A 22,820-nucleotide genomic window follows, 5' to 3' on the forward strand; every position below is an offset into this window, starting at 1 on the left:
TTCTCCTATGATCGAAATTGACACTTGTGACAGATCCAAATCAAAGGACGACAGTACGACTATTCTACTTTTGCAATGGAAAACTGTAAACGACTCAACAAACACACAAAAACATCTACAGTTCTTTTGTACAAAGGAGGCGGAATAACAGCAAGGAAAAGGGGTTTCAAACAGACATATACTGATCACAGGCAGCAAAATCCAGGGATAGAATTGGAAAGAATGAAGCACAAGAACCACAGTTGCACAGGGCTAGTCTGATCAGCGCACTTGTAACACAGAGAATCTGAAATGCAGTGCAGGTTGCCCTTTCGGGAAGTGCGCTGAAATTCAGGATCTCTTAACAGTACCTGCGCTGGGCCAGAAACGAGACTTTGTCTGGGTTCCGGGTCACAGTTTGCATTTCAGTCTTTGGTTTTTGGCCGAGTAAAAGCAATCAGTAATTCAACAATCAGGGGTAGATCTAAGGAGGATCTAAGAGCTATCACAAGGGAAATCAGATAGTTTGTGAATTAGTTGTTCAAATCATAAACAGATCCAGTGAATGGATTGAAGCAGCAGATGTCTACTTTGCATTTGTTATGGCAAATGCAGTTCGAATGCCACTTATAAGTTTATGAAACAAACAAACAAAGAATGATAAACAAACAAACTAATTAGCTCCCCAGTGGAGTCGCCATTTTGTTACAGGGAAAAGTGTCTATTTAGAACTGCTCTATCCCACTAAGGTGTGACAACTGCCTTAGAAACAAATAGAGAAAAACTACTTTTGTATTTCCTTTATGAACTATAGATAGAGAGGAATAGAAAGAACCAACCTGTGTCTTGCGCTAATCCTTTGATCCAATCCCTCTCTTCTTTGATAGTCTCCAGCTACCTGCTCCCTTACTTGCCCAGCTTCACAAAGTACCTGTAAGATCACAGAAGAAGAACACTATACAAAGACATGGATCTATATTCATAAACAACTTAGGATCAGATTTAAGTTAACCATACAAATGTAACAAGCATCAATGATACAAAATCATGGAGGAAAACTCAAATAGTTTTTTATTGATAAACAAGAAAAGATCCAGGGGGAGTTAAAACCGGTGGTTCCTGACCCAGCATCAACCTCCCAGCAAAGAAGCCCCTCTTCACCTCAAACAAAGCATAGATCACCCAATACTCTGATATTTGTCTCAAAAACCAACAGCAATTACTCACAATATGCAAAATTCCAGCCTCTGGATCTCTGAGATGAGGGATCCATATATAGATATGTGTAAGGAGGATGAGTTAGCTTGTGATTTGATTAGTGTCTTCTCTCTGTCAGTTCTTGCTTCCACTTGGAGACTGAAGGCCTCTTACTCATCCTTGGTCGAATTCAGTGAGGCAAGTGTCTCAGGAGAAGATTCTGGAAGCTTCCATTGTCTCTCCACCTCGCGGAATGACACTGCCATTTGTCATTTCTCGCCCATCGCACCCCACAGAAGGGACTTTTGAAATGCAACACACCCTCACAGTGTATTTAGGTGCAATGCAACGCACCTAGCCAGTGGAGCAGCTGAAATGATCCTGTTTTGACTTATTCTGAGCAGTTTCTGGTGGAGAACTTCTGGGAGAAGCTGTAATCTGTTGACCTTGTTCCTTTAGGGGTTAGAACAACACTTTTAGGGACTTAGGAGCCCTTGGTTTATGGACATTTCATGCTTGGAGTTGTAGGGCACAAAAATGTCTATAACACCTATACTAACAACTTATCTCTTAGTCTAAAAATAATACAGTGATCTAATTATTACAATAATTAAAGCAAAGATAAATTCGAGAGATCCAACCCTCTCTACTAAAACTGACTTTGACCACTCAGGTCAATGAAATTCATCTCATGTTAGCCACAACATGTGAACAGACAATCACATTGTTGGCTAAGTCTGGATGCTCCTGCATCAGACTCCTGGGGAAGAATGGAATTCTTCATCAAAATTTCAGGATTTACTCCATACTTTTGTAATTTTTTTGTTGTTATCCAACTAGCATCCTCCACTGGCTATCCCTTCCATTTGACTAGATACTGAAAGTAAACTTGTCCTCTGGTTCTTTTGGGTACTTTCTTCTCCAGAACAGCTTCCACCTCTTTCTTGACTATCTTTGGCATTTGTTCTTCCCAGTTTAAAGTTTGAACTTCATCTTCTGTAGGTTCCTTCTATAGCTCTGTCTTTGTCTCTTTGTATGGATAGAAATCTGCAACATTGAATATAGGTGAAATTCCACTCCCTTCTGGCAATTCAATTTCATAAGAATTAGTTGAAAACTTCCTCACAATTCTGCATGGCCCTATCTTTTTCATGTTTATTTTATTGTAAGTCCCATCCGGAAACCTTTCTTCTCTCAAGTATACCATCACTAGATCCCCCACTTGGAATTCGTTTTCTCTCCTCCTCATATCAGCTCTGCGTTTGTATTTTCCACTGCTTTCCTGCAATCTGTCTTTGACATCTTCTTGTAGTGTCTTCATCTGCTCTGCAAACTCTTTAGCTTTTTCACTTCTTATCTCCTATTTGCCCAAATTTTTGAGCTCATACACACCTCTTGGATTCATCCCAAAAACAATCTGAAATGGACTCATCCCAGTGCTTCAGTTTGGAGTGTCATTATAAGAAAACTCAGCTTGGTCAAGTGCTAAATCCCACTGCTTAGGATTTTGATACACTAAACTTCTCAACATGTTTCCCAGGCTTCTGTTTACCACTTCAGTCTATCCATCTATTTGAGGATGGTATGTTGAACTGAAACTAAGGTTGGTACCTAGTTTCTTCCAAAGAGTTCTCCAAAAATGCCCAAAAAACTTTGTATCCCTATCAGACACAATACTTACAGGCAATCCATGTAACCTTACAACTTCTGAAAAAAAAAGATTAGCAATATGTGTTGCATCACTAGTATTTTTACATGCAATGAAATGTGCCATTTTGGAAAACCTATCTACCACAACATAAATGGAATCATTCCCTCTTTGAGATCTAGGTAATCCAAAAACAAAATCCATACTAACTATATCCCATGGTCGGTCTGGTATTAACAATGGTTGGTACAATCCTATATTTTAGCTTCTCCCTTTAGCACGCTAACATATCCTGCACTTTTCAACAAATTTCTTAACATCAATTTTCGTCTTTGTCCAATAGTAAAAATCATTTACCTGAGCAAAGGTTTTGTCTTGTCCAAAATTCCCAGATAATCCTCCACTGTGTTTCTCCTTGATTATGTTTTCCCTCATGGAACATTTGGGAATGCATATTTTGTTACCTTTAAACAGTAAACCTCCTTGGATAAGATAATCTAACCACTGGCTTCTATTATGAACTATCAAATTTTGTACAACTACGTAAACATCTTTAAAATCAGCATCATCTTTATACATATCAACCATTCCTTCAAATCCTACAACATCGACTCTTAATTCTTGCACAATGAAATTTACCCTGCTTAAAGCATCAGCAAATTTGTTCAACTTACCACTTGTATGTTTTATCACAAAAGTAAAGCTCTGTAAAAACTCTACCCACTTGACATGTTTCTGGTTCAATTTTGGTTGGTTGTTTATGAATTGTAATGCATGATTGTCAGAATATAATACAAACTCCTTTGGTAGCAAATAATGTCTCCATTTATTTAAAGCTTGCACAATAGCATAAAATTATTTATCATAAGAAGAATATTTATTCTTAGCTTCATTTAGTTTCTCACTAATGTATGCTCTTCGTCTTTGTTCCTAACTCAAAACTGCTCCAATTGCAACTCCACTAGCATCAGTTTCAACTTGAAATACTTTTCCAAAATCAGGTGAAGCTAAAATTGGTTTCTCTGTAATTTTCTTCTTCAGCGACGTAAAATTTTGGTCTGCTGCTTCTGTCCACTTCAACAGTTGATTAGTCTCTTTGATTATTTCAATAATTGGTGCACAAATCTGACTAAAACTTCTGATAAATTTTCTATAAAAACTTGCAAGAGCATGGAAACTTCTTACATCAAATATGCTTCTTGGAATAGGCCAGTTCCAAATTGCTTGGATTTTCTCTGGATCCATTTTCAGACCTTCTTTAGAAACTACAAATCCCAAATAGATTAATTCCTCTTTAATGAAACTACATTTCTTTATATTTGTCAGCGATTTCTCTTTCCGCGGAGTTCTTAAAACCAACTTAAGATGCTCCAGATGTTCTTCTTTGCTTTTACTGAAAACTAAAATATCATCAAGATAAACAATGACAAACTTGCCTGCATATTCCTTCAAGACTTCATTCATCAATCTCATGAATTTTCTGGGTGCATTAGTGAGTCCAAAAGGCATCAATAACCACTCATACAGCCCACTGTTTGTTTTAAATTCAGTCTTCCATTCATCCCCTTCTCTAATCCTTATTTGATGGTATCCGCTCTTCATATTTATTTTAGTAAAATACTTTGACCCACTTAAACAATCCATCAAATCATCCATTCGTGGTAAAGGAAATCTATACCTGATAGTAATCTTGTTTATGGCTCTGTAATCAGTACACATGCGCCATTCACCTCCTTTCCTTGGACTGAGTACTGTTGGTACAACACATGGACTAAGACTCTCTCTGATTAATCCCTTATCCATTAGTTCTTGCACTTGTCTTCCAACTTCTGCATTCTCTTGAGGAGTTAATCTGTATGTTGCTTTGTTTGGAAAACTTGCTCCAAGTATCAAATCAATATGATGACTAATACTCCTGATTGGTGGTAATGCATTTGGCAACTCATCCACAATAATATCAGCAAAATCATTCAACAGAGTTTTGATTTCTTCAGGTAAATCATCTAAGTTTGTAGAAGTCAAAATTACCTTAGGTCTCCTTATGATAACAAAATGTATATGTTCATCCTTCTTGACTTTTTGCAGCAGCTCCTTTCCACTCATCAGCATAACATTGTTTTCAGGCGCTTCTTTGCCTGCTTCCTCCTTCAATGGCAGTAGTGTGTGTTTATTTCCATCCTTCTCTAGAGTGTAAGTATTTCTTCTCCTATCATGAATAACTTTCTGATCAAACTGCCAAGGTCTTCCCAGCAACACATGGCATACATCCATTGGCATTACATCACACAATATCACATCCTTATAAGTACCAATCTGTATCTCTACCTTGCATTGTTCTATCACAATAAGCTAATGTCCTTTTTGCAACCATGACACTTTGTAAGGAGTAGGGTGTACTGTTTTTACTAATCCTAGCTTTTCCACCATCTCTGTAGAAACAAGGTTATTAGTGCTTCCACTATCAATTATCACTTTACAACATTTTCCTTTGGACTTTCATGTAGTTCTGAATAAACTCTTTCTCTGAGTTGGTTCTCTTGTCTCTTTCTCTGCCTTAAGTAATACCCTTTTAAACAACAAATATTCTCTTTCTTTGGGTGATTCTTCCTTGTTTGCAATTTGAGGTTTTTCTTCCTTTGCCTTAGCCACATTCACATTTCTCTTATTTGTTACTTTATTATGAGGACAGTCCCATGATCCATGTCCCCATTCTCCACATGTATAACATCGAATGTCTCTTCCTCGGCCTCTTCCTCTGTGTGTAAATCTTCCTCTACTAAAGTCTCCTCTCTGTGGTGGTCTACTACTTGAACTTCCTGCTTCACTCTGAATGTGCTGAAATCTTGGTCTAGTAGTCCCTCTACCTCTTGTTGAACTTTTCCCTCTGTTCCTTTGATTTTGTTTCCTCAACATCTTCTCTTTTGCTTTTCAAGTTGCTTGATATGCATCTTCAATTGTCTTCAAACTTAGCAAGCTGATCTCATCCTGTATGTCATACCTCAAGCCATTGATGTATCTGGCTACCTTTTCTACATCATCCTCTGCATGTCCTACTCTAATACTCAGTTTATAAAATTATTTTGTATATTCTTTGATAGTCATTACTTTTTTCCTCAAATTTTGTAACTATCTGAAAAGATTTAACTGATAATCTTTTGGCATAAATTTAGCTTTCAATCTACTCACCATTTTATCCCATTGTTTAATCTTGGACTTTCCTTTTCTTGCTCTGGATTTTTGTAATTCATCCCACCAGATAGCTTCATGACCCTTCAATCTGGTAACTGCAAATTTCATCTTCTTTTTATCATCAGCCTCTTCATAGTTGAAATACTTGTCCAATGAACTGATCCAATCCATCAACTCTTCTGCATTGAGATTCCCTTCATACAAAGGTATTTCCACCTTTGGTCTTCCACTTACTTTGGCTAACATCTTGATAACTTTGGTGGTTTCACTTTCATCCTTTTCTTCTTCCTGAAAAGATTCTTTTGCAGCACTGGCATATCCTTCATCAAGTGATCTCCTTTGAGCAATCTCCATTGTCTCCATCCTTGTACGTAGATTCTGGATCTCATCCAGCAGAACTGCATCTGATACAGGTCTTCCTCGACCTATGCCAGCTCCTCTCCTCGATGGCATGTTTACTGTAGCAAAACTTAATCTTTGTGCTATGATACCAAATATGACGTAGGAGGTTGACGAAAATGAGGTGGTAGTCTGTAATTCAACTACTAGTTAACTTTGTGACGAATCAGCTGCACACAAATAAACTTTGTACATAGATTTTCCCCCTAAGGGTCTCGCTTTTCTGACCAATCACTGTAGGCCCCTCATTGACTTCTCCTTTTATCAAGTGCTTCAATATGCGTTGTTGATCTCACTTCGCCAGATCCAACGGATATCGCGTCGTCCACTCGCTAACTAGCCCAGACGATCTCCACCATTGATGTGACCCATCCAATCGAATGGTTGTCACGAAATCTCGCGTGAAATCTTGCACGACTGATATCTGGTCGAGAGTGCACGAGAAAAGTGGTTTTCTCATGCTACATGTCGCCCGCTAAGGTCAATCACGTGCTTTTTTGAAATACTATTTCCAGCCTTTAGGGCGCGCGAGATACCACTTCCCACTTATCAATACCACTCACGTGCTTAATACATAATTTTAATAAAGACGCTTAAGGGAAGCTTTAACGCTTAAGTTCAATATTAACCCTTAATACTAATTTACTGTGATTTATAAATAAAATGTTTAAACAGAGAAAAATACCCGATTAGGGCCTAGAACACCAATACACAACTACAAATGAATTTTTTCACCAGAACAGTGTGTCCACACCACACTTCAATTAATTATTAAATAAAATTGAAATTACAGAGTCTTGGCTCTCTCTGCTTGATTACAACAGTTTGTCTGACCTCCGTTTCAATCTCAAACCCTATCTCTGTCACACCTCTCACTTACTCACTCTATTCTCGATCATCTAATCCCTTTTTCATTACATTCTTTTTCCTTTTATGAATCAAATCCTATCCTAACTGCATTGACAACTCAATCTCTATTTTTATCAGTATAACAATTAAATCCCTAGTTTCAAGCTCTGATACACACCTATACTAACAAATTATCTCTTAGTCTAAAAATAATACAGTGATATAATTATTACAATAATTAAAGCAAAGATAAATTCGAGAGATCCAACCATCTCTACTAAAACTGACTTTGACCACTTAGGTCAATGAAATTCATCTCAAGTTATCCACAACATGTGAACAGATCACATTGATGGCTAAGTCTAGATGCACCTACATCAATCGTCCACCTCTACCCATGGAAATCGAAATAGGGACACACGCCTCAAACATAATGTGACTAAATCGATCTAAACTCGAAATTATTCAAGCACCCTATTTTACACTTGGTCAGTTGTCTTTTCATGTTGACTAGCAGTCCTTCATACCAGTTAAATATTGTTGGAGCCAGGAAATCCATTGCGTATTGGAATTTTTATTTCGTTCTTCATGCAATGCCTGAGCCCCAACTATATGGGCCATGCTATGTATAATCATCCTCAAGGGAAGGTTGTCGATTGTTGCTATCTTAACCTTCCCACTCATGATTGTTTTGGCACCTAGGAAATGCATTCTAATCAGGGTATTGGTGCTCTCCCCTCCAGGATGAGCTCCAAAGAGTTGGACCCTCTCCCCTCTTATGGACAATCCAGTGATGAAGTAGATGTCAACTACCTCTAGTTCCATTTCTTGATCTCCAATGATTAAGGTCTCATGACCGACATCCCATAATCTAATGAGATATTCTAGCAGCTCATTCTGAGCTCTGAGTCCCAAGGTTTGAAAGAAATTCAATCATACACAGTCCTTCAAAGCATTAACATGTTCATCTCCTTGGGCAACTTGGCGATCTTCCACCTCGTGGCCTCTCTCTTTCCATTCCATGGCCATATCTGTCAAAATTTCTTGCAAATAACCCATAAAAAATATTAGGAAGTCTTTCAATGGATCAAAATTGCGAAAAAACCGGTTAAGAAAACTAATTTCTCATTTTATTTTACACTCTACACCCAGCACGACTGTTCGAATTATTTTCGCACTGGCAGCATGAGGGCCTTTTGGGCTAAGGGGTGATCAGCATGGATGCGATGATCAGACTTGCATTGATTTCCCCCAATTATAAGAATTAAAATCCTCCCCTTAAGTAGTAAAAACTTCTCTAAAATGGCATGAAAATAGAATGAAAAGCAAGAGAAAGGAAAGAGCTCTTACCTGCAACTGACAACTTGTGAAATGGTGCCCCATATCTACCACACCGCTTGCCTCAAGTATAAAGGAAAATGGGGTAAAATGCACTCTCTGAGTTACTCTAAGTGAAATGGTAAAATGTTTTTTACTTTTAGTCTATTTTAAATTTTTTAAACACATTTTTACCAATATTTTATTATTTTTCTCAATATCGGTGATGTGTGGTTGTCTTTGTGCAGTTACAGGATATTTTTGTGGTAACGGTGATCATTTTTTTACTGATTCAATGAGTTTTTGTTTTATCTCTTTTTCAGACTCGCTCTTTTCTAACTCTTGAAAGATGAAAAGATCATCAAGTACTTGTGTTTTCAAACTCATTAAATTAAATGAATTGATGTCGTCTCACTATACATTTACCCCTTTTTGGGCTGTGATTAACTATTTACAAAAAAGGAACACCTTGGTCAACATGGTCAAGAGGTTCTCTAGAATATTGTTTTCTACCTTTTTGAGTTCGAGAGACATATTACAAAAAGGGACTTGATGTAATTTTCTTTATTCGTCCCTTTTTCAAACTCTATAAGTATGAAAAAGACATTGATTTACTCTTTCGTCTTACTCGTAAAAGCTAAACAACAAAATACTTGTCACAATGATGAGATTGAGTTTCTCCTTCCTAGGGCTCGTAAAACTTGTTGGGCTGGATTCATTCGAAGAATGAACTTATATGACAAGCATATGCTATCCCCTTCAAGCCTGTGATTAAAAATAATTGGGGTACTCACTAGAAATAGTGGGGAAAATGAAAATGAAACCTCTCTTGTATAAGCAACATGTCGCTCTTGAACATGACATTCATTTGTTTCTCGTGTCAGGTTTGGGATAACCTCTCTCAATCACTTGCCCTTGCAGGTTTGGGTGATTCATTTTGCCTCTCATTTGACTATTCTATTTCATCATCATGACCCTTGGTCCCATGTTGATCCAAATGCTGCCAAACTCCAAATTCATGTGGTCGATATGTTCAAGAGAAGTCCTATCTGCATTTTATTACTTATACATTCTCTGACCTTTTGACACAGTCCTAGATCGTGCTAATTTATTCCACTTTATTCCTTGTTTCATGTCGATGATGAGGGACTCATTATGGCCCTCCTTCGATGGGTCACTTCCTATAGACTTCAGCTCATTATCAAGGAAGCTGACTTAGAAACCCCCTTTCAATACCTTAGAGCTTGCATGCCTTAATGGCAAGTTCTTCACATTCGAAGACAAGTTTTAATCATTGGCCTTCAATCAAATGATTCCATGAGTGTTCGACTTCAACTTCAATTTCACATTCATGTATTGTATTATCGTACCTTGAGGGCCATTGTCATTATTGTTGGTTTCTCTTGTGCCTGTTAACGGTTCACATCATTGGCCAGTAATCAAGTGGTTTTCTAGCATGTTCAACTTCGACACATTCATTCTCATGTTAAATGTGTACTTTGATCGGGTTGGGATGGAGAGTAAGGCCCTGAGTTTTGTCTGATATAACTCAGGCTGCATGGAGTTATGTATTATTCATGATTGTATACATGTTTCCTCTATATGGATGGTTGCGACCATACTGTGGGACCTTATATCTATGATGATGATGATCCTTCTATATTGGGTGGTTGCATCCATGCCATGGATCTTAGATTTCTAGACTATCCTTTTCATTTGGATGGTTGCGCCCATACTGTGGGTCTTTTGACATGGTCCTTTCTATCCGGATGGCTGCGTCCAATCATGGATCCATGTTTTGATATATATGACAGAGATATCATATATATATATGTATATGCATCCTTGATTTGCAGGTCTCCTGGCAGTGTTTGTTCTCGTCCTTGCAATAGCTTGTAAAGCATCTCATCCATCACTCCCTGTTCTGCCTTCACGCCTTAGGGGGAATATATTAAATAATACTTTTTCACACCTCCTGCACTTCCTTGTGTCATACCCCAGAGTACCCAAAACTTGACAATTATGCAGCATACCCATCCTGATATGCAGTGCAAACCCACCCTGAAGAACTAATGAAAACATGCCTTGAGCCTTCCTTGTGGAAATGAGCTCAAAACCCTAATTTCCAAGTCAGCCCGACTGTGACACTACCTACTTGTGCTGATGGCAAGTTGTACCATATTAGACTTGCACTACGAGCGTAGTTTTTACCTGGATACCCACGTTGATCCCTAAAAGGAAAGTTTTCCCAAAGAGGACAAGAAGCTTCGTGATCTAGAGGCTTCTAGAATGATAAGCTGGAGGTTGTTTGTTGTGGATGTGGTCGAATTCTCCTAATATTGCCCTTTGATCTTATCCCTATTAGCTTCCTCCTTGAGATGAGGACCTTCCCCTATCTTTGGTGAGATCCTAACTCCCTCCCCCTACCTATATATTCATCCTCTTCCATTCCCTAATGGTTGGTATCTGATTATTTGCACCCTTGTACTGAAATAGTGCCTACATGCTATTCATTTTTCCTTGGAGAAGGAGTGCTTGGAGAGCTTGAGTTTGAACTTGGACATTCACTCAAGGAGGGCTACTAACATCAAGGCCTAGGTCGTATGATTCCTCTTTTGTTTATTAATATATACAATTGATAGTTCACTTTCCAAAAATGCATGTGCCAATGCTTCATTTATCTTAATGCTCTTTGATTTGTTAAGTGGATTACATTCAAAACAGCTTATTTCACTTTTAACCCTAATGGCCAGACAGCCATGAGATAAATGGTACGTCCCCAAAAAACTTGCAGACTGCTGAAAAGTTGCAGAACCAGGAGACCAGGAAACAGAGCGGAATGACAGAGGAGGAGAGGGAGGGGGAGATCCCCTCCTATCGAGACATGGAGACAAGGGAATCATGCCAGAATATCAGTAACCAAAAACAAGTAGGAGAAACAAACAGAATGTCAGGACCGGTCCTCGGAGCAAGATGGCAGGCAAGCAGCAGAGGCAAATGTTTACCATGTGTGACGGAGAAACCAAGATTCATCATACTGATGAACAAACTAGAGCGATACAGAAGTTATATGAAATACCATGCACTAATATGTAAGTTCATTGGAGTATGGCCGACAGAAAAGGACCTCACCAAATGGATTCAGCAAAAATGGCAGCCCCGAGGCCATATCGAGCTCAAGCTGGGAGCTAGAGGCTTCTTCATGGTAATATTCTCGAACCTACAAGACAAAGAAAAGGTATTTGAAAATGGCCCTTACTTTCATTATAATGCTGGATTGTTTATGAGATACTGGGAAGAATGCTATGACCCAGACAAGGAAAAAAATTTGGCAGCCCCGATGTGGGTTAGGTTATTTGGCCTCCCAATGGACTTCTGGGACCCAGAGATACTAGAGGGCATAGGAAACACAATAGGAATATTTGTCAAAATAGCAGAAATGAAGAACTAGAGTAGAACTAGAGTACCATGAAGAGGTCTGGCAGCAAACCCTAGACTACGAACATATCCCATTCAGATGTAGAAGATGTCATGAGTATGGCCACCTATTTAAGGAGTTCCCACTGAATATAGAAGAGGGAGAGAACATGCATAAACAGTAGAGGAAAAATCAAGAAGACAAGGATGGGTTTCAAGAGGTGAAAAGTAAAAGAAAACAAGTAAGAGAGAATACCAGTGGGGGGGAAAAGAACAACAAGCCCATCCAAGCAGAACAAATAGCTTCAAGGTACTACAAGAAGAAGAATAAGAAGAAGATAACGAGGTCCAAACAATGGACTATCAGGGGGGAAAGGAAAGGAAAGTAGCTCGAGTCAAGGCAAACTAAAACCTAAGAGGAAAGCCCAAAGTGAGCCGACAGAGAAGGAGGAGAAGGGAGACAGAGAAAATATGGATAACACTACAATGGAAATAGTTACAAGTAGGGGAGAAGAACCAAGCATGGAAGAAGAGGTTTTGAGGAAAATATTAAATGAATGGAGACATTTAGATGAGTGATTCATTCCAAAAGACCAAAAACGACTATACAAGGAAACATTCTAGCAGTATCAAGTTAAACAGGGGCAGGGGAAGGTGGAGATGGCAGAACAACTAGGGTTGCAACATGACAGCACCCAAGATTACCCAAATAAAATGAAAGGCGGAAAGAAAAGAGGCCGAAGAAACCTACAGGAATCTATACAGATTATGGGAGAAATGCTAGTGAATACAGGGAGGGTAGTACCACTATCGGTGATATTCCATCAAATAAACCAAGTAACCCAATGATTATTACATCCTGGAATATAAGAGGCCTTAATAGCAGAGGAAAATAGAGACACTTAGTTGAAAGACTAAGAAAAGAAAAACCTCAACTCATGCTGCTACAAGAAACAAAAATCACAGGAAGGAGAATGGAGGAAATCCTAAACAAAATAAAACCAAGGTATGAATGCATGACCATAGATGTGAAAGGTAGTGCGGGAGGTATAGAAATACTGTGGAACCCAGCAGAGATCACAGTATATTATTGGGTGGGTATGAAAAGAATCCTCACGGGTCGATTCTGGCTAATTGGAAATAGAGAATGGTTTTTACTCTCTGCAGTATATGGCCCTCATATTCCAGTGGAAAAAGGAAACTTCCTCCAACAAATACAAAAGCTAGGTAAACTTCACAAGGAAAAACTTTGGCTGATAGTAGGGGACTTCAATTTGATAACATCAACAGAGGAGAAAAGAGGAGGACTACAAAGGGAAGAGCCGGAAATGGAGAGCTTCAGGGATCTTCAAGAAGAACTAAAATTGGTAGACATCCCAACCATAAATGGAAAATATACGTGGAACAACAGAAGGGGAGGGAGTAGACATATAGCCTCTAGGTTAGATAGATTCTTGGCAACAGAACACTTCATTGGAAAAGATATATTCTATGAAGCATCAATTCTTCCGTGTTTAGGGTCAGATCACTAGCCTATTAAACTAGAAATAGAAATGAATCAAAGAAACCAGAACAAACCCTTTAGGTTTGAGGCATTTTGGCTAAGAGAACCAACCTTTATAGAAAAAATGAAGGAATGGTGGAAAGGGAATGAGAATGAGATAGGAGGAAGAAATCAGATGCACACCTTCCAACTCAGACTAAAAGATCTAAAAGGGAAGATAAATAAATGTAACACTGAAGAATTCGGTAACTTAAAGAAGGAACAGGAGACAATCCAAACAAATATGAAGAAAATACAACAATAAATAATCGATGAGGGTAGAAGTCAAGAGCTTGCAAAAGAGGAAGGGTTGTTGATTAACAAACTGGAAGAAAGAAGACAACAAGAGGAAATCCTATGGAAACAAAAATCAAGAATCCAATGGTTAAAATAAGGAGAAAGAAATACAAAGCTCTTCCATAAAGCAATGATACAGCACAGGCAGCAGAACAGAATCTTCTCCCTAATGGATCAACAAGGCAATCGGTTCACCCAAAAGGAAGAAATGGAGAATCTGTTAATTCAGCACTTCAAAGGGCTCCTGAAAGAACCAAACATTAGAAGGAGGGATAATATTAATAAAATCATTCAACATATCCCCAATTTGGTGAGAAGAGACAAGAATCTAGCTCTTTTAAGAGAAATATCTAAATCAGAGGTGGAGGAGATAATTAAGAGTATGGCGAGAAACAAAGCACCATGGCCAGATGGATTCACTGCTGAATTCTTCCAAGCAACCTGGGATTTCCTAAGTGAAGACATAGTGAAACTAGTGGAGGAGTCCAGATGTACCAAAAGAATGCAATTGGCCCTAAATTCAACATTTCTAGCCCTGATCCCGAAGACAGAGCACTCGGAAGAACCACAAGGGTTCTGACCAATAGCACTCTGTAATGTCATATACAAAATCTTGGCTACAATAATGGTCAATTGTTTAAAACCCATATTACCTGGTTTGATTTCTCAAGAGAAAACAAGGTTTGTCAAAGGCAGACAAAGAACAGACGGTATAGTGGTGGAATAAGAAGCAAATCACTCATTAAAAAAATCAAAAACCAAAGGAATGCTGGTAAAACTAGACTTGGCTAAAGCCTATGATAGATTGAACTAGGAGTATCTACAAAAAACACTGAAGGCATTTGGCTTCTATGAAAGATGGATAAGTTGGATAATGTCAATGGTAACCACCCCAATCCTATCAATTATGCTCAATGGATCCCCTACAGAGGCATTCAATGCAACCAGAGGGCTCCGGCAAGGCGACCCACTCTCACCCTTCTTGTTTATTCTAGCAGCGGAAGGCCTAGGAAGATATATGAAAGTGAAAGTATGCAGTGAATAATATACGGGCCTTAGACTATGGGGGAATGACCTCTGAATAACCCACCAAAAATTCATAGACGATGTAATGTTATACGAATAGGCATTGCTCAAGGAAGCTAGGAAAATCATGGAAATCCTCATAGACTTCACTGGTGCTTCAGAGACAGAGATAAACAAAGAGAAGTCCGATATCTTCTTCTTCAACACCCCAACACCATCTCAAGCCTTCCTAGCAAGAACTATGGGATTCAAAATAGGAACTTTGCCTATGGAATATCTTGGCGTCCAGCTAAATGACTAGCAGAAAAGAGTGGCTAATTGGAAACTCTTGTTGGAAAACATCCAAAGGAAAATGAAAAACTAGAAATTCAGAACTTTGAACATTCCAAGTCGCGTAATACTACTAAGGTCAGTATTCCAATCCATTCTGATATATCAACTAACTAGTCAAGCGACTCCTAAAACAGTCTGCCAGAAAATGGTAGACATGTTCAAAAAATTCTTATGGCAAGGACCTAGCACGATCAAAAAATGGGCGCTTCTATCCTGGAGCTGGCTCAGCAAACCACTAAAAGAAGGAGGCCTTGGACTCCGGTACCCATACATACTGAATCAGGTAATGGGAGCAAAGTTGTGGTGGAGATGGATACAGGGAGGGGTAGCCCTTTGGAAAAGACTATGGGAGAGGAAGTATGGCATGCCCAGGTCTCTTAAAGGAAAGCTGAGAAGCCATAATGATAAGAAAGATTCAGCAATATGGAACCTAGCCATTGTTAACAGGGATCTGATTAGAAACCATAGCTTCTGGGAAACTAGAGGAGGTGACAAAGCCAAATTCTGGGAAGAAGGGTGGCAACAAAGAGGAAAATTAAATAGCCAGCTGATGAGCCCCAAAAATGGATAATTATATGGGCTCATTCAACCTCCTAATTTGACTTAATCCACCATTCTCATTATTTTATTGCATGTTTTTTATTATATTTATGCTAATAGAGTGAATTGGGTTAGTCATTATGCCAACAAGTCTAATGTGTGCTTTGTGTAGTCTTTTTGGTCAATTTGGAGACAAAATCAAAGGTCTTAATGAGCACTTGGCAGCCAAATTCGTGGGAGAACAAGGGAGAGGATTTTTAGGAAGGTGTCCCCTTCATTTATGGGCCCTTACCTTGAATTCTCCACCATCAGCTCGGAGTTCAAGGGCCACAAAATCGATTATCACAAGGGCAGCCAAGCAAGTCAAGTAGGACTGTTGTTAACTACAAGGGCAGCCGAGTCCCTAAAGTTTAGGAGGACTATTGGGGTCCTCAATTTGTATAAATAAGAAGCCTTAGGGCCTCATTTTGGCTAGCCAGTAGTTTGTCATTTTATATTCATTTTGTAGTCATTTTGTAGTTCGATTTTTATGCAGCAGATTAGCTTTGCTTTCAGCACATTTTCAAGCTCTCCTTGTGGACAGTTTTTGGAATGTAACATTTCTTCTGATCAATAGAGATGACTCCAACTTTGCACCAGCTCTAAATCTCTCTTAGGAGGTTGTATCTCTTGGGGTTGGGCCCATCTCAAGTGCCCAGTACCTCCTTTGTTTAATTTCATGTGTCTTTGCTGCATTCTTAGAATAAAATCTATTATTTAGATTTAAACCTTGTTTTATTATTTGGGTTGTTTTTGATGAGTAAAATAGCTTTTCATGCTCAGATTTAGTTGATAGGTTGTTAACAGAAAAAGCTTCAATAAAAGGGCCAACAAACATCTGTGGTTTCACCTCTCCCTCAGTGGGATCAGGAGCTGTGACTAGGATGACTTTGCTGCGAACAAAAACACTAGTTTGCTTGACCATGCAATCCTTAGTGTACTATTTTCATTTGCAGAAGTTAGTTATGGGTTCAGATCTCTGAAATGTTTCTTTGCATGATTGATGTACATGGTTTTCTTTCCAAATAAAGCTGTTGTTCATTCGTTTTATTGACAGTTAGATTAGATTAGCTAGGACTTTGATTATTTGTAAGACTTTATTGATTCGTTTAAATGTACACCTTGCAGAGCACCTGCACCACTTCTTCATCTACTTATTCTCCATATGCACCATCCACTCCACCCTCTACTTAGAATCCTTACCTCACGTTTGCCACATTTTCTCACATAACCCTAGTTTTTGTACATCATTGTTTCAGCCTTCTTTGAGCCAACTTAGCTATCTACACCTTCTCACCACTCCATCCACCAGTCCCTAGGCAACTTCAGACCCCTATCCTACCTCCATATCCATTCATGCATCTTCCCTCACTCACCCATCCTCCAAAATCCAATTTTTAAACATCCTGTAGAAATTTCTGAACATCCTGTACAATTCCTAAAACATCCTGTAGAACCCCTGCAGACTTCCTGTAGAAGCTCACGAATGAGGTTTCTTGATAGCCAAAATCTATGAAACTCTCTGGAAGGGTGTTAGGGACCCCTTAGGCCCTCTCTGAACCTTCCCGACCTCTTCCAAGCATTTCCTCTTGCCAATCCACCTCTGCACAGTCAAAAACAGTTAAATTGTATGCATGATAATTGTGACAACTTATTCAAAAATACAAAAAGATGTTTTCTTCAGATAGTGATAACTTAGACACATGCATTTTACCTTCCTAGAAGTCAATGGCATCTCTTTCAGTAGCTTGCATCCTCTTTTTCGCATCAGTAAGGCTAGCTAGTAAAATTAGGGTTTGCTAGGGTTTGCATTTCCTTTCCGCTTTCCAGTTTCTTTAGCTCATAGAAGTTGGCTTAAGCTCCTAGCGGACTTGTGCCAGCTGACCAAGTGACAGCTGCGGCAAGAGCTAATACTTGTGCATACAACACCGTTGCTTCCAAGTTTGTTACGAACTACTGGGTTGATAAAATTAAAGAAGGGAGTTCCAGGAGTTGCAGCATTATTGCTACAATACTGGGGCTCACCACCAACCTCAGCTAGCAGAAATATACCAATTCTCCAATCTCCAAGGGGGAAACACAGTGTAAAACTTTTGGTGCATAGAGCCAGGAAAATACTGGAGAAAGTGGAAACAAAAACAGGATTGGCCAGAAGCACTAGAAACACCCCAATGGAAGCTATACGAAAAGGAAATGGAAACCAGGAAAATGGCAAAAAAACAAGGACAGGACATTCTAAGATGGGGCTATAGGATCAAAAAAATGTTTACAATTAGAGAAGGTTATCAATTAAAAGCAGAACAGCTCAGACATCAAGAAACAAATAATTGCGAAAGCATATGGAAGGAAAAAACATGGCCGAAGATTGCTTTCTTTATTTGGATCCTGAGCCATGGTCGAGCATTAACATGGGACCAAATGCAACAAAAAAGGAATGCAAGGCCCATCGATATGTGTCTTATGCCGAGAACAGGAAGAGACAATGGAGAACCTTACCAATGCTTGTAAATACAGCGACAACATGTGGAAACAACACCATCAAATTTTCGAAATTAGTGACGGGAATCCAAATAACATGCAAACAATAATAGAGAACTAGCGGAAAAAGCCGTGCCAAAATACAATCCTGAACCATGCTTGGAGACTCTCACTAGCATTTGTCCTGTGGAATATATGGAAAGAACGAAACAAACTGATCTTCAAGGAATAAGGAAGAGCAAAAGCAGAAAAATGGAACCAGATAACCCAAAATATTCAAGAGATTATTCTGACAGAGAATGGTCGAGGAGGATTAGAAAACTAACCCAAAGGAAGAAAAGATAATGACTCACCTGAACCTAAAACCAAGCATGTTGCATACATCTTCATGGAAGCACCACACCACCAAAGGAGAGGAAGTAAACCTATTCAAAAGATTGCAGAAGGAATTCATCAAACTAAACTTCAATGGTGCTGCAAAAGGGAACCCTCGTGAGACGGGGACAGGAGGGTTATTCAGATATGATAGGGGTAAGACACTTAGAGTCTATGCGATGGACTATGGAAATGTGACAAATAATGAAATAGAGCTTCATGCCCTGAAAAAAGGGCTAGAAATCATGATAAGAGAGCGATTTCAAAAATTACAGGTAGAAGGCAACTCAAAAATGGTGATTGAAATGGTAAAGAAGCTACACCAAGGAACTCAATGGGAGAAGATCAGTTAAAGCTGGAGAACTGCATGGCTGGTCCAGGAGATTAGTAAACTAATCAGACAAATAGACTTCATCATCCCTACACACGTCGAAAGGAAAGGCAATGCGGCAACAGATAACCTCGAAAATTGGAGGAGATGGAGAACTTAGTGAAAATATGTAGAAATTTTGAATAATATGACACTTATTCACAGAGATTATCCTGATTATACATTATTGCAGAATGCATGCATAATACATAACCTCCTCTACGTTGATCATCAATTTTGCGGAATTAAAAACAATGAAACATCAATCACATGCACACATTAACATAGTATGTAATCCAGGGAAAGCATACAGCTGAAAACCCCACACTATCTGTATATTATATTGATTGAGAACATGTAACAATACATAGTACAATACTCCTTGCAAGTACTCAGTACTATCTCCACCTGTTACACACAAACTAGCTCAGATCTGAATCAATCACAGGTTTAAATCTCCTCCACTGCTTGCCTGCCTCCACTGCGCAATCCTGCATGAGAATTAATGAGAATGGCTTATCCAAACTTGTAATTCCCTTGGCTGAACCACACAATCCTCATTGGCAATACTCAATCCATTGATTGTGCAAATATCATGCACAACTATAGTCACAACTAATAGCAATCTCCACCTCTAACACCTGTCTCCACTGAACTGTCCATGCACTGAGTTAAATGATGTATTATTTAGTTGCTTTATGAGTTAATAATTAGTGAATTAATTAATAATTAATTCACATCACTCATCACTAGTGTATTTTTCAGTTAGACTAAATACAACTAGTTCAACCAAGTCAAACTGAACACAACTCCATCAACTCCTCAATCAACTCCACTAAACTCAATCGCTTGAGTTCCAACTGAAGTCCATCATGCAATAGCTCAACTAACCCATAAGAAAAGCATATTTCCTTTTGATAGCTACATGTACCACATCCGTAGCTCGAACTGAAGTGCTCCAAGAGGATAAGATAATGTTTGTAGTCCAAATACTATTAAGAGCTAATAATATTCGACTGTTCCATTTTTAGCCTGGCAGTCTAAAAATAGACTCCGCCCATATGTCTAAAAATATAAGTCCATCTATTTTTACCATAATGACCAATCATCCACAAATAGCATCCTGCAACTCATAGACAATGATCCATATGTCTAAAAATAGACTTTGCGCCAAAAATAGCCTGCGGGCCCACTTAGTGAAGGTGACTTCTTTTCACTAAGCTCCATCATCTTGTTGCATTCTCAACACTCCCTCTCAACAAGATATGGATTATCTGCAACCCCTATCCTGCCTCGGTGGTATTCGAATTTTCTCCTAGTGAGCACCTTCGTCAAGATATCAGCATCCTGATCCTCCGTTGGAATGTATGAAAGTAACATGATTCTCCGCTACACACAATGTCTGATATGATGGTACCTGATGTCGATGTGCTTGGATCTATCATGAAATACTGGATTAGCCGAGAGTTTAATGCAACTCTAGTTATCACAATAAATCACTGTAGGCACCAAGTGCGACCCGAACAACATGAACAGGATCTTCCTCATCCATATAGCCTCGCATGCAGCCAAACTTGCTGCCATATGTTAGACTCCGTCTTCTCAAATCCTCTGTTAGAGTCCAATTCAGACAGGTGGTTGTCAAAGTCTCTTTTCAAATATGTAGGCTAATGTCAACCAGCCTTCACCAACCATAGCTTAGATGTTTGCATAGCTTGTTCTCAGAATGTTTCAATAACACTTGCAGGCCAGAAGGGAGCTTCGATAAGTTTTCATTTCAGGATTGTCATCGTCAAAGTGCTCAAAGGTATTTCTTCTTCAAAACTCGGTTTTGAAGAAGAAATTTTCAAGTTTGTTTTCTGTAAATATGGTGCCATGCTACTAGTGTACTTCTCAGAGATCGAAAGGTTTACCATGTATCGTGATTGAGATGCCAAAGTTAAAGACTTGTTGCATTGAAGGCTTGTGTTGAAAGTGGGGAATTACCTGCTGACACTAAATTTCCCCTCACAACTGTGAAAAGATTGACAGCTGGTATGAAGAAAAAATTGAAGGGAGTTTCTAGAGACGTAGAATATACCAGCAGTATCTCATTTCAAATTGCAGCCAGCCTGAGGCGTAAGCTGGTGCCAGAAAACATAAAGAGTGCATTTGATGTTTCATTGGATGTCAAAGGTCACAAAGAAATGTCAGAACAACTTTCTCCCATGGTAATAGCAGAGAAATTGGCTTCCAAACTAGAAACATCTGGACTTTCTGGTTTCCTTGTACAAGCGTGCAATGGCCATCTCAATTTCATGTCTGTCAGTGTATCAGAGGATTCGATGCAGAGTTTTCGTTGTGAAAATTTTCCTGTTATGGAATGTGATCTACCATCTCCAACGAAAACTGGAGGTAATTGTAAAAGAGACAAGGATTTTGATGATAATAAAAGTTTTCAGCATCATGAAAAACACAAGCTGGAGATTCGTATGAAAAGATCAACATTTGATCCTGAAGAGTTTGCCTTGTACAAGAAGTATCAAATAAGGGTGCATAACGATAGACCGGAGGAAGTGCGGGAGAGTTCTTACAAAAGATTTCTTGTGGAAACTCCACTTATTTTTGTTCCACCAGGGAATGACAACTCTGCTCCTCCTTGTGGCTTTGGCTCATTTCACCAGCAGTACTTGATTGATGGTAGATTGGTTGCTGTCGGTGTGGTTGATATATTACCTAAATGTCTTTCAAGTAAGTACATGTTTTGGGATCCTGATTTGGCGTTCTTATCACTTGGGAAGTATTCAGCTCTAGAGGAAATAAAATGGGTGCAAGCAGCACAAAAGCACTGCCCTACTCTTCAGTACTACTATCTTGGTTACTACATTCACTCTTGTCCGAAAATGAGATACAAGGCAGCATATAATCCTTCGGAACTTCTATGTGCTGTGCATTACCAGTGGACTCCTTTCCAGCTTGCAAAGCTGGTGCTTGATAAAGCAGCATACCTTTGTTTCTGTGATGTTTGTGACCATGCAGAACCAATTTTAAAGCCCTGCCACTGATGAAATGCATGATTCCTATGGGCAAGATGATCATGAAATGGAGGATAATCTGGAATTCCGTGATGGAGAGTTACATGAATTTCAAAGCTCAGGTAGCAGTGACCATTCCATGGGTGTTGAGAATGGCGTTGAAGCACCCGCTGTGGATTTTGATACTGAAGATATTGGTGGGGTTTTAATTCAATGGAATGGTCTGCGGTTTCGATTTAAGGACTTGAAGGCTTCTGGTATTATGGGTCGACGGAGGTTTGATTTGTTAACCGGACACTTGCAGAAGTATATTAAAGTAGTTGGCACAGAACTTTCTGAACGTATTGCTTACTGTCTGGGTTGAGTGCACAATGTATCTCTAGCAGTGTTCATTGTAATATTATGTTGCATATACTGTTTGTCTCTTTCTATTATAGGCGGAAATGCAAGCGGTGGCAGTGATGCAACTAAAGAACAACATGTGCATGTGGCCAGTTTTCTTTACAACACAGTCAGTAAGGATTAGCAATCGGCCTGAGTGATGACAATGATGGCAGCTTGCTCTCAGTTGCCATGGTTGTGGAGGCAAAATCGTGTTTGAGCAATTTGGAAGGCCGAAGCTGCATTACATACCCGTGGACAGCGTTGAAAATGTGTGCTACGCACTGAGGTGGGCACTACGCATCGGGTCTCAGCAGCCAGTGTAAATATACATAGGCACTACGCACTAAGGTGTGCGCTACGCGTTGGGTTCAGCGCTACACACACTGTTACAACACCAGAATTTTTGCCATTGCGTCTGGATTTATA

General features: G+C 39.2%; 1 pseudogene; it reads left to right on the forward strand.

The window, feature by feature from the left end:
• Positions 1-22,442, forward strand: part of LOC149199420 (arginyl-tRNA--protein transferase 2-like) — a 93,290-nt pseudogene extending 70,848 nt beyond the window's left edge.
• Positions 22,443-22,820: the final 378 nt, after the last annotated feature.

The sequence above is a fragment of the Pinus tabuliformis genome, chromosome 2_1, assembly GCF_031772625.1.
Source record: "Pinus tabuliformis cultivar Carrire ecotype Pingquan chromosome 2_1, CPIR1, whole genome shotgun sequence".
Classification (NCBI taxonomy): domain Eukaryota; kingdom Viridiplantae; phylum Streptophyta; class Pinopsida; order Pinales; family Pinaceae; genus Pinus; species Pinus tabuliformis.